Source organism: Lontra canadensis, unplaced genomic scaffold (genome assembly GCF_010015895.1).
Source record: "Lontra canadensis isolate GAN:19392208 unplaced genomic scaffold, GSC_riverotter_1.0 scaffold10, whole genome shotgun sequence".
NCBI classification, from domain to species: domain Eukaryota; kingdom Metazoa; phylum Chordata; class Mammalia; order Carnivora; family Mustelidae; genus Lontra; species Lontra canadensis.
This window is the reverse complement of record NW_022631004.1, coordinates 17659375-17675607: the sequence shown is the minus strand read 5'-3', so window position 1 is coordinate 17675607 and position 16233 is coordinate 17659375.

The following is a 16233-nucleotide window of genomic DNA, read 5'->3' as shown; positions in this document are numbered from 1 at the left end:
CGATCTAAGCATTAAATACAATTTGAAAGAATCCCAAACTCCTTAAACTCTTGATCTAAAGACTTGCTGACTTGAGATGAGATTGTTTAGCTTTGTTATTTCAATTCAATTAATACAACAAACTTTTGTGAACGTTTGCTCTGTGTTAAGCACATGCCAGAGGCTCGGGGTTGAGGTATAAATAAGCATGATCTTCCCTTGAGGGAGTCAGCCTAGGGAGACTGGAAAGGATGTCTGGTAGATAGACATAATAATGTGGGGTGGGAAATGGGGCCACAGAATCCCAACAAGGCACAGTATTAGAACAGGGGCAGAAGCAATAGGAACATCAGGGATTATTGGAAGAAGTTACCAAGCAGATGGCTTTGAACATGGTTTGTGACTAAGAATCTTTCAAACTCTCAGAGGCAGATACTTAGGTTGAATCTTTTACTGAACAAGCATCCAAATGATGCTGCCTGAGTTATGTACCATTATGTCTAATTAAATAAATGACTAAACAAGTGACTTTTGGACAAATTATATACTTGCACCTGAGCACATTAAAAGTGTAGTGGGGAGCAGGAAATCTACCTTCCTAAGGAGAAAATCTATTTTCCTCTGACTTTGGCTCATCTGTTCAAAATTGGAGCTCAAGGGGAGGTGAATGTCTGAAGGAAAGGGAGGGTAAGCTAGCCTTTGTGTGGTCTGGAAAAAAAGTGTCACCTTTCTATCTATGTCCAATAGACAGGGGTCGGAAAAAAACAAAAATGGATTCTAGCAGCCACTCAGAAAAGAACGAGGAAATGACCTTGCTCTTGGGTTTCACTTGTCTGAGCAGAAGTGAAAGTTAATTTCAGCCATTTTCACCCTCACAGAGTCATAGAATCCATGAGAAAGGCAGAGAGGAGACAGGGGCAGGACCCAAGGGAGAAGATAGGAAGCTGTGAAATGTGTAAGGTGAGGCTAGGAGTATCCTTTTTAGACACGTTTGTTAAAGAACCTTAGAGAGGGCTCTTATGGCTACACTAAGATTGGACTCTGAAACCCCAGTCTAATGTTCAGCCTCATTGGCTCTCCCATTTATTTTTGCACTTTTGAGGTGACTTATGCAAAATTTGGAGCTCTCCTTCCATGTTGGTTGTGCCAACCTCTTGACACCAGTACATTTCTGATCAAAATCAAAACCAAGGGCGGTAAAATATTTGAGTAGAAGAAACATTAAAGTAATCTAGTTGAAAATTCACTGGAGGAGTGATGGTGTGAGAAGCAATCACCCTTTGAAGAAAACAAGCAAAAAACTAGACAAAGATGTCAAAACCAACCATTTCAGGGCACTAGAAAATGACCAAAGCCAAACAACAAATGAAGAAATGTTTAATATTGAAAAACTGCTACTGCATTAGAATAGCCATGAGTTTGTGGTCTTCTTGCTTACAGGTTCAACCCCCTCCTCCTACCCCTTAGCCTGAGTTGTGAGAACCACAGCTTTTCCAATGGGAGTGAATAGTGGGCTTGGTTTGAGAGCTGTTAGTTAGTGAAAACCAGTTGGCTTACCAGCTAGTGGTGACAGCTATGTCTGTGATGGGGAGATGAAAATCTGCAGTTTTATGGGTTAAAGGTCATGGAATCAGTTCTAGATAGGAAGTGAAAATCTGCAGCTTTACTTGCTTGAGGTTATAGCCTCTGTTCAGAGTAGGCAGAAAATCACCCAGAAAGATAACGGGGGAGATCCTGAAAGTAAGAGAGTCATGAAAGGGCTGAGCTAATAAACACTCCGTACCTCTTTTACTGACTGATATAATATGCATGAGTTGGGAAGAACCAAGAGAGAGAAGCAGAAAGTGAAAACTAAAGGAAACCTAAGGGCTAACTGTAGATTTGAATTTGTTCCTCCAACCACATAAAATTGAGGCAGCAGAAGGTGGAAGGTTTGCTTTTTCAAAGTGTCTGAGCATAACTTACATTCAAATAACTGTCTGACTATTAAACAATGCAGAACCAGGGGATACCCTTAGAAAGCTAGAGTAAAAAACAAAGTAGAAGACTAAGAGATTAAAAACTGCACAGTGATATTAGGTGTTGCACACCATAGAGGAAAACAATCGAGGTGTAGATAAGTTAGTAAAACAAAACAAAACAAAAATCAACAACTTTCAGGAAAATAAAACAGAATTCAGAGTCACTACAATATCTAATTTTCAACTAAAAATTATCATACATGTCAAGAAACAGGAAACTGTGACCAGAAAAAAAAAGTCACTAGATTCTGATTCCAAATGGGCCCAGATGTTCAATTTAGACGATGAACCTCAAAGCAAATGTTATAGTTATGTTCAAGGAATTAAAGGATAATATGCTCAAAAAATGAAAGGAAATTACATTAAAGAACCAACAAAAATAGAATCTCAACAGAGAAGTGGAAATTCTAAAAAAAAGAATCAATGGAGTAGAGAGCCCTGATGCGGACCCTCAACTCTATGGTCAGTTAATCTTCGACAAAACAGGAAAAAATATACAGTGCAAAAAAGACAGTCTCTTCAATAAATGGTGCTGGGAAAACTGGGCAGCTATATGTAGAACAATGAAACTCGACCATTCTCTTACACCGTACACAAAGATAAACTCAAAATGGATAAAAGACCTCAACGTGAGACAGGAATCCATCAGAATCCTAGAGGAGAACATAGGCAGTAATCTCTTTAATATCAGCCACAGCAACTTCTTTCAAGATATGTCTCAAAAGGCAAAGGAAACAAAAGCCAAAATAAACTTTTGGGACTTCATCAAAATCAAAAGCTTCTGCACAGCAAAGGAAACAGTCCACAAAACAAAGAGGCAACCCACGGAATGGGAGAAGATATTTGCAAATGACAGTACAGACAAAAGATTGATATCCAGGATCTATAAAGAACTCTTCAAACTCAACACACACAAAACAGATAATCATATCAAAAAATGGGCAGAAAATATGAACAGACACTTCTCCAATGAAGACATACAAATGGCTATCAGACACATGAAAAAATGTTCATCATCACTAGCCATCAGGGAGATTCAAATTAAAACCACATTGAGATATCACCTTACACCAGTTAGAATGGCCAAAATTAGCAAGACAGGAAACAACATGTGTTGGAGGGGATGTGGGGAAAGGGGAACCCTCTTACACTGTTGGTGGGAATGAAAGTTGGTGCAGACTTTGGAGAACAGTGTGGAGATTCCTCAAGAAATTAAAAATAGAGCTTCCCTATGATCCCGCAATTGCACTACTGGGTATTTACCCAAAAGATACAGATGTAGGGAAAAGAAGGGCCATCTGTACCCTAATGTTTATAGCAGCCATGGCCACGGTCGCCAAACTGTGGAAAGAACCAAGATGCCCTTCAACTAACGAATGGATAAGGAAGATGTGGTCCATATACACTATGGAGTATTATGCCTTTATCAGAAAGGATGAATACCCAACTTTTGTAGCAACATGGACGGGACTGGAAGAGATTATGCTGAGTGAAATAAATCAAGCAGAGAGAGTCAATTATCATATGGTTTCATTTATTTGTGGAGCATAACAAATAGCATGGAGGACATGGGGAGTTAGGAGAAGGCATTTGGGGGAAATTGGAAGGGGAGGTGAACAATGAGAGACTATGGACTCTGAAAGACAATCTGAAGGGTTTGAAGAGGTGGGGGGGTGGGAGGTTGGGGGAACCAGGTGGTAGGTATTAGAGAGGGCATGGATTGCATGGAGCACTGGGTGTGGTACAAAAACAATGAATACTGTTATGCTGAAAATAAATTTAAAAAATGATTAAAAAAAAAGAATCAATGGATTTCCTAGAGCTGAAAACTACAAAACTAACATTGAAAATTCACTAGATAGGTTCAACAGCAGATCTGAGATGACAGAAGAAAGAGTTTGAATTTGAAGAGAGAGCAATCAATAGTAATCCAATCTAAAAGATACCAAAAAAAAAAAAATTAAGAAAAATGAACAGAGTTTTAGAAACCTGCCAGACAATGTAAAGTGTTCTAGTATAAATATAATAGGAGCCCCAAAGGAGAGGAAAAAGAAAAGGCACAGAAAAATAATTTGAAGAAAACATAGTTGAAATTTCTCCACCAATAGTAAATAACACTTGCTCAAAGTGTTTGTGTCTCCCCAAATTTCATTCGGTGAAACCTAATGCCCAGAATGATGGTATAAAGAGGTGGGGGTATGGGGGTGATGATTAGGTCAAGAGAGTGGAGCCTCATGTAAGTTGGGTAGAATCAAATTCTCTCAGTAGTATTTATCTGGCAAAGAATGAAAATTAGTGCCCAAGAATAAAACAGGCCCAAAAGAGTCCCCCCGCCTCCCCTCTACCATGTGAGGTTACAGTGAAAACATAACCACCTATGAAGAGGGTTCTCACTAGACACCAAACCTGCTGGCACCTTGATCTTGGACTTTGTAGCCCCTAGAAGAACGGGAAATAAATTTATATTGTTATAAGCCACCGAGTCTACGGTAACATAAATACAAACAAAGAGAACCACACCTTGCTATCACGGTCAAAATACAGAAAACCAAAGAAAAGAGATAATTTTGCAAGCAGCAAGAGGAAAAATAATGCATCATATGTATGGCAACAACAAAACAACTCAAGATTGACTTCTAATTGGGAAAACTAGATGCTGGAGGGCAGTGGAATGCATATTTGAAGTCTTAAAAGAAAAAAAAATACTGAAGAATTGTCACCTAAGAATTTACTATCTAATAAAACTATCTTTAAAAAAGGAGGTGAAATGAATCCTTTTCCATGTTAAAAAACCTGAGAGAATTTGTTTTTATCTGACTTAAGCTACAGAGGAAAGAAAGAAAGAAAGAAAGAAAGAAAGAAAGAAAGAAAGGGGAAAAAAAGAAATTATTTTAGCTGAAAGGAAATGGCATCAGATGGTAACCAGTTCACAAAAGGGAATGAAAATCTCTGGGAATGGCAAGCATGAAGGTAAATAAAAAATACATATATAAAATATAAATATATAGTACCTTTTCTTCTCATAATTAAAAAAAATACCAGATTGTTTAAAGCAAGAATGAAAACATCACACTGGGGGTTTATAACACATATAAATGTATATGAAAATAATAATGTGGGGGGAGAGAAGAAATGGAACTATACCAGCGCAAAGTTTCCTTTTTCACACAAACAAAATCAGTTTTAATTTGAAGTAAATTGTGATAAATTGAAGGTGCATATTGTAATGCCCAAGACAGTAACTAAAGAAAACAAATTCAAAGGAACTTAGCTTTAATTTAATTTTATTCAATTTATTTAAGACACACACACACAGAGAGGATGAGTGGGGTACGGGCAGGCAGAGGGAGAGGGAGAAGCAATTTCCTCCTGAGCAAGGAGCTGGTTGCGGGGCTTCATCTCAGGACCCTGGAACCATGACCTGAGTTGAGGGCAGATGCTTAACAGACCGAGCCACCCAGGCATCTCTCAAAGGAACTTAGTTAAAAGGTAAAGATGAAAAGTGATCTTAGCAAGTTAGCAGATTAGGCAATCCTAGTACTTCTCCCTCCCATTAAAAAAAAAAAGTAATGAATAAAGGACTATGAACAGATGAAAAAAGCACTGAGAGAGCTTTAAATATAATTAAGAACTTGCAGCAACTCAGGAGAAAACAAAACCAAGAATGGCTCATAGAAAAGCATATAAAGTATCTTAACTAGACCACCATATGCCCCACTCTGATATAACTTGGTACCGAGAGAGAGTCCCTCAGCATGACCTCCCCATCTGGGGAAAAAGGAGATCCAGATGCAGTGGCCCTTACCACTCCTGCGGACACCCAAAAGCTTTCACCACCAAAGGCTCCCACAGTATTTTATTGGTGCTAACTTCAGATGATGAAGCTCCCTGGAGTTGATACTGCTGTGCCCTCCACCCAAAGAAGAAGCTGCTGTTATGCCTTTCTCCTGCCCCAAAACCCTATTGTGCTCCCTGTCCTGAGAAAGAGCTGCTGGTGTATCCCCCAGGGCTGGAGCAACAACTGCACATATGCCTCATACCCTAGCTCAGCAGCTCCTCCATGTAAATCATGCCCCAGACAATGGCAGGACCACAACAAGTGCGCCTGTGTTCTTGATTCCAGAATCATGGTCACTTGACATTTGCCTACATCTTAGACACCAGTGCTCCTGCTGCACCAAGCCTGTCTGTACCCCAGACTCTGGAGCTACATTTGTTCTACACATGCTTGTGCACCAGACCTGGCACTATGACCACTTCATTGTGCTCAGACACGAGTGCTACCACTACAGTGAGCACAACTGCATGCCAAATCCAGCACCAAGAAAAATCTTGGCCACAACATTCCCCTGTGGGGAATGAAGGGAACAGGGGGATCCCAACAGCTTTTGCCAGCAGAGAACATCAACACATAAGGATCCATCACTATCACTAGGGACACCTGCAGGCTTGGCTGCTAATGACCTCCACAGTCTTTGCTAATGCTGACCTCAGCTGCTGGACCTGCACAGAGACTATGTCATTGTGTCTTGTCCAGATTTAGAGCTAAAGCTACACCCCCACCCTCCGCCCCAGATCTGGATCCACAGCCTCTCACCCAGCCAATGCCCTAGAACCCCCCCACCACAGGTGGAGCTCTTTCCCCACCAAAGCCAGTTTGTAAAGTCTGGAAGAGGTTGTGGCTTCCTTAAATGTGCAGACATCAACACAAGGCTATAAGGAAAATGAACTATCAAGGAAACATGACATTATGAAAGGAACACAAAAATTTCTCAATAACCAACCACAAAAAAATGGAAATCTATGAATCTATGATAATGTAATAATTGTTTTGAGGAAGATTAGCAAGTCATAGAAAATACATATAAATAACTCAGTAAAATCAGGAAAGCAACAAATGAATAATAATAAAGGTAATAAAGGATGAACAGAAGAACAAAATAGAGATGAGACATGTAAAAAACAAATGGTAATGTCATAGCTCTAAATATAAACATAAATAATTACATCAAATATAAATAGATTAAATACTCCAATCAAAAGGCAAAAATTGTCTCAGACTGAAAAAAAAAAAAAACAACAAGATCCAACCTCATTCTGGGTACAAAACATGCGCTCTAAATTCAGAGCAACATTAAGGGTTCTTAGGTGGATCAGTGGCTTGAGCATCTAACTTCTTATTTTAGCTCAAGTCATGATCTCAGGGTCATGACATCTAGCCCTGCATTGGGCTCCAGGCTCCATGCTCAGTGTAGAGTCTGCTTGAGCTTCTCTCCTCCCTTTGCCCCTCCCATCTCCCCCCTAAAATAAACACATAAAATCTTTAAAAATAAATAAATAAATTCAGACCAACTTTGAAGCTAGATCAACAAATAAAGTAAAAGATAGAAAGTCTATATGATGCTAACAATAAATATAAATGGAGTGTCTATATTAATATCAGACAAAATAGACTTTAAGATGAGCTATCACTGAGAAAAGAGAATTATTTCATAGTAACAAAAGTTCAATAAAACTATATATATATATATATACTATACATAGTAATAAACTATAAATGTGCATGCCCTTAAACAACAACAAAATCCCTAAAGCAGGTGAAGTAAAAACTGACAGAATTAAAAAGTGTAGTTTAGGGACACCTGGGTAACTCAATTGGTTCGTGATTTCTGCTTGGGTCATGATCTCAGGGTCCTGGGATCAAGCTCAGCATCAGACTCTGTGCTCAGTGGAGAGTCTGTTCGAAGATTCTCTCTCTCCCTCTCTCCCCACCCCTCCCCTCAGTCACATGTTCTCTCTCTCTGTCTCTCAAATAAATAAATAAATCTTAAAGAAGATGTAGTTTATAATCCAAAAATTATTGTCGGGATTTTGATAGTCTCCTTTCAGGAACTGATAGAATAAGTAGAAAAAAAAATCAGTAAGTTTGAAGATCTGAGAAATGCTAACAACTAACTCAATTTAACTGACATATAAACACTCCATCCAGCAACATCAGAATACCCATTCTTTTCAAGTCTATATGGGACATTTACCAGGATAGACCCTATGCTTGGCCTTAAAAGAAGCCCCCAAAACTATGAAAAGAATGAAATTATTCAAGTACATTCTCCAACTGCAAAGGATATTACATTAGAAATCAATAATAGAAATAAATCTGGTAAATCTCCAAATATGTGGAAATTGAACAGCACATTTCTAAATAACCTCAAAAAAGAGAAATTAGAAGGGAAATTAGGAAATATCTTAACCTGAATCAAAATTTTTAGAGAGCACATCAAAATTTATGGCAGCAAAAAAATAGTACTTCGAGAGTAATTTATAGCTTTAAATGTCAGCATAAGAAAATAATAAAAGAAATACCTAAAATCAATGAATAAGAAGAGCAAATCAAATGTGATGTAAGTAGAAGAAAGGAAATAATAGAGTAGGGATCAAAGAAACAGAAGGCAAACAAACCAACAAAAAGAGAAAATCAATGAAACCAAAAGACAGTTTTGATAAACCTTTAGCTAAACCAATCAATAAAGAAAAAAGAAGACCCCATTTTCAACACAGAATCTCCAGAAGATTCAGGAATTTAAAAGGAGGATAAAAGGAAGCTAAAAACAGATTAATTGATGAAAGTTTATTTAAAAAGCAGTTAGAGTCCACCCCATTGCTTTTTTTTTTTTTTTTTTTTTTTTGAGAGAGAGGCAGTGAGAGAGAGCATGAGCGAGGAGAAGGTCAGAGGGAGAAGCGGACTCCCCATGGAGCCGGGAGCCCGATGCGGGACTCGATCCCGGGATCCCGGGATCACGATCCGAGCCGAAAGCAGTCGTCCAACCAACTGAGCCACCCAGGCGTCCCCACCCCATTGCTTTTTGACTCCTACTCAGCACACACTGGCATTTGCCCCCTCCTCACCCCAGCAGAAGCCTGGAGGTTTACTCCCGGTCGAAGTTACAACAGAGGAACTCTGTACTGGGAGACTCCAGGCACAACTGAAGACACAGCTACATACTAATCTCAGAGGGAGTAAGTGAAATTTGTTTACTGAAGATTGAGAACTGCCAACCTCAGCTTTCTTTCCAACTCTGTATCCAAAGCACAGGCATCCAGGCCTGTGCTTCCAAGCTGTAGAGTAGAAAGGTCTTCTTTGGGCACTCTGACTAGCCCAGAGTCTAAAGATGCTAGCATGAGAGTTTCTATGGGAAAAGCTCACATGGTATCACTCTCTAAGAAGAACAGTTGACAGTCCCCACCTGTGGGCTCAGAGTTTCCAAAAAGAGTTTTGAGTACACCAGTCTGAAATATGAGCAACCAGTCAGGAATAAGTATTTTTTGAAAAAGCCTCTACTACATCAGGCTGAGGCAAAACAAACAGGAGGGGGAAAAAACAACTCAGAGAAAACAAAACCTATACAGGAAAGGACAACTTCAAAAAGACTATTACTGATATTCTTAGAGAGTCAGCAGATAATATTGAACCACAAAATAAGAAAAACAGGATGTTTAAGAAAGAAGAAACAGAAACTTTAAAAATAAAAAGAGTCTTAGGGATCAACAAGAAATGGAAGGGCTGAAAAATAAAGCTGAAGAAATCTCAAAGAAATAGAGAAAAAGAGAAAGGAGATAGAGAAAAGAAATGAAAATTAACCAACAAGAAGGTCCAAACTTTAAATAAAATGAGAACAAAAACCTCACAGAGATAGAAAAATAAAAAAGAAAGGAGGAAATTAACCAAGAACTAGTTAAAGGAAAATGTCTGAGTTGAAAGATGTTAAGTTTCCAGATTGAAAAGCCCCACTGCATGGTCAGCACAATGGATAAAGATTAACCTACACCAAGGCACTATAGCATAAAATCTCAGATCAATGAAGTAAAAGGAATATCTATGCATTTCCAGAGTGAACAGAGGACCAATGGCCAAAACAGCTTCAGACTCTTCAAAGGAATGCTAGAAACTAGAAAGTGCTGTAATAGTGTCTTCAAAGTTCTAAGGGAAACTTATTTCCAACTTAGAATTCTGTCTTAAGCCAAACTATTAATTATGGTGAGAGTAGACTAAAGACATTTTAGGGTCATGCAACATCTTAAAATATTGATTTTTAAGAGAGGTACAGCTGTGAAGCATGCTTAGGAAACAACCCATACACTTTGGAGCAGGTCAGACTCTCTGGGGGATGTCTTCAGTAAGACAATATTACCACATTGCTTGTTGTATCTGGATGCTTTGAGAAGAGATTTACACAACCAGGGACAACTGGTTTGGGTCAAATGGTTGAATTAGCGATAAACACATAGATAATTAAGCAAATGAAAAATCAAGTCAATTATATCAAGGGAAAACTTAATTTGTGTTTGAAAAAATAAACATAGTATATGATATCTTTCAGCTGTATTCGATTTCATAATCATAATACAAACAATGAACATTTATCTAATAAAAATTATTATATACCTATATAGGAAAGATAAGTAGGGTGTCTCAAAGAGGCTGAAAAAGAGCTAAATTTATTTTATAGTAAGAAATAAAAAGATCTTGTCAAAGCTGAAAAATCAAGAAATAGCAATCTAAGTGTGTTATTTGGCAAAATGGAGGTAAATGTCACAAGTATCAGTTGGAAAAGCTAAGGCTCTGGGAAGCAGAAAAGGGCAAGAAGTTGGCAAAGGCAAAAAAAAGCCCTTTGTTTTCATAGCAAGCCTCTTTGAGTCTTGAAATCACATGCATGTATGATGTTGATAGACCCTAAAACTAGATCTTTTTAAAAGAATAAGAATCAAAAGAGAGAAGAGGATGACCCAGGATATGGGAAGGAAACATTCTCTGCCCACAGGTGGAATAGCACCCAGATACAAAGGAGATTCTGGGACTGTAGCTCTGAGAAAAACCTCAGAGTGCTGGATGGAAGAGACACGAAGGAAATGTGGTTTCTTTGTTTGTTTGCTGGTTTATTGGTTTAAAGATTTATTTATTTGAGATAGAGAGTGTGGGCACATGTGCTTGCACGAGTTGGGGGAGGCACAGAGGGAGAAGGAGAGAAATCCTCAAGCAGACTCCTCCCCTCACTGAGTGGGGACCCCAAAGCAGGGACTGGTCCATGACCCTGAGATCATGACCTGAACCTGAATCAAGAGTCCAAAGCTCAATGAACTGAGCCACCCAGGTGCCCTGTAAATGTGTTTTTTTAGCAGCCATCCCAAAGTTTACCAGAATTGTCCCTAATCCTTGGGAACTCCAATAGGAAATGGACTTGTTTTTTCAGAAATAGCTCAGTTCAAAACTGGAGCGGGTACAGGGCGTATCATAAATATCATCACCCCTTGGGCCCTAGAGGAGATGCCTGCGAAAAAAGGGTCAGGAGAGCACAGACCAATGTTTTTTTATTCTGACCCAGAGTTTACATTACAGCTCAGTATACACGTAAATTACTAAATGCCGAGTTTCACCAAAAAATACTTCTTATTTTTGATATTTTCTATTCTATTTTATCTTACTGTATTCTATTTTTATCTCTTCTCCTTTCTTCTGTGTGCTTTATTCTTTTTCTGTTCTATTTCTGTTCTTTATTTTTATTTTTTTTTAAGATTTTAAACATTTATTTGACAGAAAGAAAGTGAGAAAGAGTACAAGCAAGGAGAGCGGCAGACAGAGGGAGCAGCAGGCTCCCCGCTGAGCAGGGAGCCTGATGCAGGGCTTGATCCCAGGACCCCAGAAACATGACCTGAGCTGAAGGCAGATGCTTAACCAGCTGAGCCACCCAGGGGTCCCTATTTCACTTTTTTAAATACTGGTTTTGATGTACTAAATTGATTTTGACCACCATTCAGGCAACAAGCCCCACAGAGTCAAAAACATGACATAAAGCCCCTCAAAGAGACTTTTGGGAGCCTAGGAAGCAACTGGATCAAGAGTGCCTAGCACAGGCTTGACCAATGCACAGCTTGAAGGTGAAATCCCCAGTTTTATAGACTCACTGTCTGGGAGAATCTAGCGTGTCACCTAATTGCCCCCAGCATCAACTCTGCCATCTCTAAAACTAAAAGAACAAAACCCAACCCTGAGGGTTCTTGAGTACCAGATATGCAAAGTGCCTAGCCCTCACAAGGCACTCAGAAAATGTTCATTATCTTTTCTTTTAATCAAAGGCACAATGCCTCAAGAATGTGGGTCCTTACAGGTGAGTCTCATGGATCCCTAAAATAGCTTAGTGGCTAAGATCTTGGAGTCTGGAACAGGGCTATCTGGGTCTAATCCTGCCATAGATACTTAAGAGCCCCGAGAACTTGGGCAAGTGTCTAACCTAGCGGGGGAGGGGGTTGGTTTCTTTGCCTTAAAATGCCTTAGGGTCTCTTAAGGTTTTGTGAGGATTCAGTGAGCTGACAGTACAAAGCATTTAGAAAGATTCATGACATACAGATCCCGTACAGACAATGACCATCATCACTGTAATGAGACATAAATCCCATGTAGACATTTATCATCTCCATGGTAGCAACACTTGAAGGCTGCGTAGAATCTTACCATCATTGCTGTAATTGTGCCGGTGGATTCATGCAACAAGTGACATTGAGAGCGGATCCAAGTTTTCCCAGGGAGGGCAGGGAGCACTCAACGTCTGGCACGTCCATGTTGGCATAGCTGCACTGACAGTTTGCAGCCAAACTCTATATTGACTTGTCGGTGTTAAATCTTTTAAAAGCAGTGTACTTGTACTATTTGCTCAGAATGGCCTCTTAACACCCTCAGACTGCCTCTCCCTGCTACAGAGGAGAGAGCTGCACATGAGGTAAAACCTAATTTGGAGTAAATGCAAAAACAAGGCTGGGCAGAGCCTTGATGTGGTTGTTTAGGATTTCAGGGTGCTCAGAATGTCCTAGGATCTGAACTGTAGTATGAATTTGTGCAGTTGGCCCACTCACGCATCAGAACCAGGCAAGAAATGAGTGGCAGGTATAGAGTACATACAAGACACTCATCAAAGTTTTCTGCTAGGGAGAATTGAGAAGGGTTTGGAGAAAAATTTGCACTTATAAGTTTCTCACACCGAAAGAGAGGGGTGAGGACTCCCATCGTTGCCGGACTGCCAGGACTGGGCAGCTGAGAGAGTTGGAAAATGTCATAAGATCTGCTTCCCCCTTTCCATAAAACTCAGATTTTCAGGGATCCTCTCCTCTCCCTTTCAAGTCCAAGTGATCTGAGGAAATCTGGCCTCAAACTACCCGGGTACAGATCAATATATCCCATCCCTGAGGCCGTAGCTGGAAATCGTTCTAAGTGGTTCCAACCAGGGTGAATAACAGAGCTCATGTCTGGAATTATAAGATAGGAGAGCATGATTTGAACTTCCTACTTTCTCTAGTTACCCCTCTCTCTGCAATGTAGTCTGGGAGCTCCTGGTAGCTACCCTAGGATCATAGAGAAGCAGGATTAGGGCAAAAGCAACACTGCAACTGGAAGAACAGAAAAGTGTGAAGGAACCAGTCCTTTGCAATGTTGTTGGCTTGTTGGGTTAAATGAAGCCTGGAGTCTGTCCTACTTGTAGACTTTCCAGTTTTGTGAGATTGTAAATTTCCTCCAGTTGAGTTTTCAGTTATTTTCCGCAGGAAGTCTTGACTAAAAAACAAAACAAACTGAACAGGGATTGCTGGGGGGACCGGGGTGGATGCAGGATAAAGATGACTGGCAAATGTTCAAGTCTTCATGTGATATTGTGAAATATATATTTATTTGGTCTTCATCCCAGTTTTTGTCACAGGGCTCCTAAAATCTTTAAACTTTCTTAAGTTGGGCCATGACAAAGTTGTCTTTTGTTATGTTAATAAGGTGGCTTTTAGAAAGCCCCTAGATAACCTAAGGGTGGGGTCTGGTTGCCGAGGAAACCAACCACATGATTACAGTGTTGGAACTTCCAGCCACACCACCCAAACTATGGGACATGGAGAGGGGCTGAAGATTGAGTTCAATCACCAATGGCCAGCAATGTAATCAATCATGCCTGTGTAAAGATGCCTCCTTTAAAAAACAAAAGGACGTGCTTCTGAGTTCTTCTCCCATAAATGAACATGTGGAGATTTGAGGAGAGTATGGCATTAGGGACGGTATGGAAGCTCCAACCCCTTTCACCATATTTGACCCTGTGCATCTCTTCCATCTGGCTATTCCTGAGTTCCTGCTGGTGATTTCTGAAAACTTCCTCAAGTCTGTGTATTCTGTATATCTCAGAAGTCTGTGGATGGAGTTAGTTCTAGGCTGAATTATGCCTCCCTCTAAATTTATATGTTGAAACCCAAATATCTAGCACCTCAGAATGTGACTGTGTTTGGGATAGGGCCTTTAAAGAAGTGATTAAGATGAGGCCATTGAGGTGGGCCCTAATCCAATCTGACTGGCATCCTTATAAGAAATGGAAATTGGAACACACAGGGGTACCTGGGTGGCTCAGCTGGTTGCGTGTCTGACTGTTGATTTTGGCTCAGGTCGTGATCTCAGGGTCCTGGGATTGAGCCCCCACTGGGCTCCGTGTCCAACTGGGAATCTATTGGAGATTCTCTCTCTCCCTCTCTGTCTGCCCCTCCCCACTTGCACATGCTTGTGCTCTCTCTCTCTCTCTCTCTCAAATAAATAAATAAACTTAAAAAATTTTTGAACACACAAAAGAGACACAGGACATGCAAATGAACAAAGGAAAGGCCATGTGAAGACACAGGATAAAGGAGGCCATCTGCAAGTGAAAGAGAGAGGCCTTGAAACAAAAACCTGCAAACACCTTAAGCTTGGACTTCCAGCCTCCAGAACTATGAGATAAATGTCTGTTGTATAAACCATCCAGCTTGTGGTGTTTTGTTATGGCAGCCCTAGCTAACCAATACAAAGTTCCATAACACTCAACTCTGGATGGACCCCCACAGGCTAAATGCTGCTGAAGTGTTCATTTCAGTTGACTACTACTATTCCCTAAGACAGTAGAAAAAAATTGGGGGGCAATCTATGGAAGATTGTAGAAGTTGTTATTTTTGTTTTGCTTTGGTTTTTGTTTTGTTCTGTTGGATTTTTCCATCTCCCTTTCAAAATTTCCCATCCCTCTATTTCTGGTAGGAGACATGCTCCTTGGTCTCAGAGAAGGGCAATGACCCAGGGCCTGACCAGCAATAATACCCTACTTCTCTGACAACAAGGATTGGTTTTAGACCCCAGCCTGGCCAACAAGAGCCCCTTGATTGCTGTAGAGATGACAGTAATGACAGCTAACTTTGACTGCTCCTTACTATGTCCACCCCCTGTTTTAAGCCCTTTATGGGTATTATCTCCTTTAGTTCTCAAATAACTCTATAGAATGGTTTCTTTCACTATTCCCTGAGAAGTTAAGTGACTTACCCAAAGACACAAGATCAGCAAAAGGATGAGCTGAATAGATACCCAGAGTCTGGCTCTAGCACCCATGCTGTCTGCAGGGGTCAGTAAGCTAGAGACACTGGGTGCGTGTTTTCCCCACCAGGCAGGGGACGAAGAAGCTTGGTCATTCAGTGTGATCGTGCCCAAAGGATGAGGCAACAGAGACACTGTTCTTGAAAATCACCCTATATGGGGTAACACTGTTGTCCTCTACTCTCCACTGGCCTCCTTTGGCAGCACAGAGATGGCGCTGGCCCCTGAGTCCCATCTCAGTTCCTGAGCATGAACTGTTCTCTGCTAGACCCTTGGGCAGGTCAGAGCTCACCTGCCCTGTTGCAAAGATCCCAGGCCTTGTCCTGTGGGTGAGGTAAAGATTCCAACTTGGCCAAGAGCCCCAGGTCTCTTCCTAATGAACCATCCTGCCCCTCAGTTGTAAATAGAGATGCCCATATCTACTGAGCAAATGTATTATGGGGTTTAGAAATAATTAACAGAGAAGAGGATCTCATATTGGGCAAGGAACAGAAGTTCATTGGGCACCCCTATCACTTTAGTATAATTTGGAAACAATGGAGATTATTATCTGTAGAGTTGCTAAAATGTTTCCTTATTCCAGAGTTAACCCAAACCTATAATTTCCATGCCTGATGCAAGGATGAGAGCTGCCACGTGGGGTCTTTGGGGCACCCCTTTACCAAGAGCCAACAGCCTTTTTATCTTCTAAAGTTCTCTGAGGGAAAGGGGCCTACCCCTGCTCTGGAAAGCTCCTCACACAGAGATCCTAAGGCCTCAGAGGGTACTGAACTGCTCAAATCCAGGCCCCGACCTAAAACTTTCTAACAACTTCATCAGTAA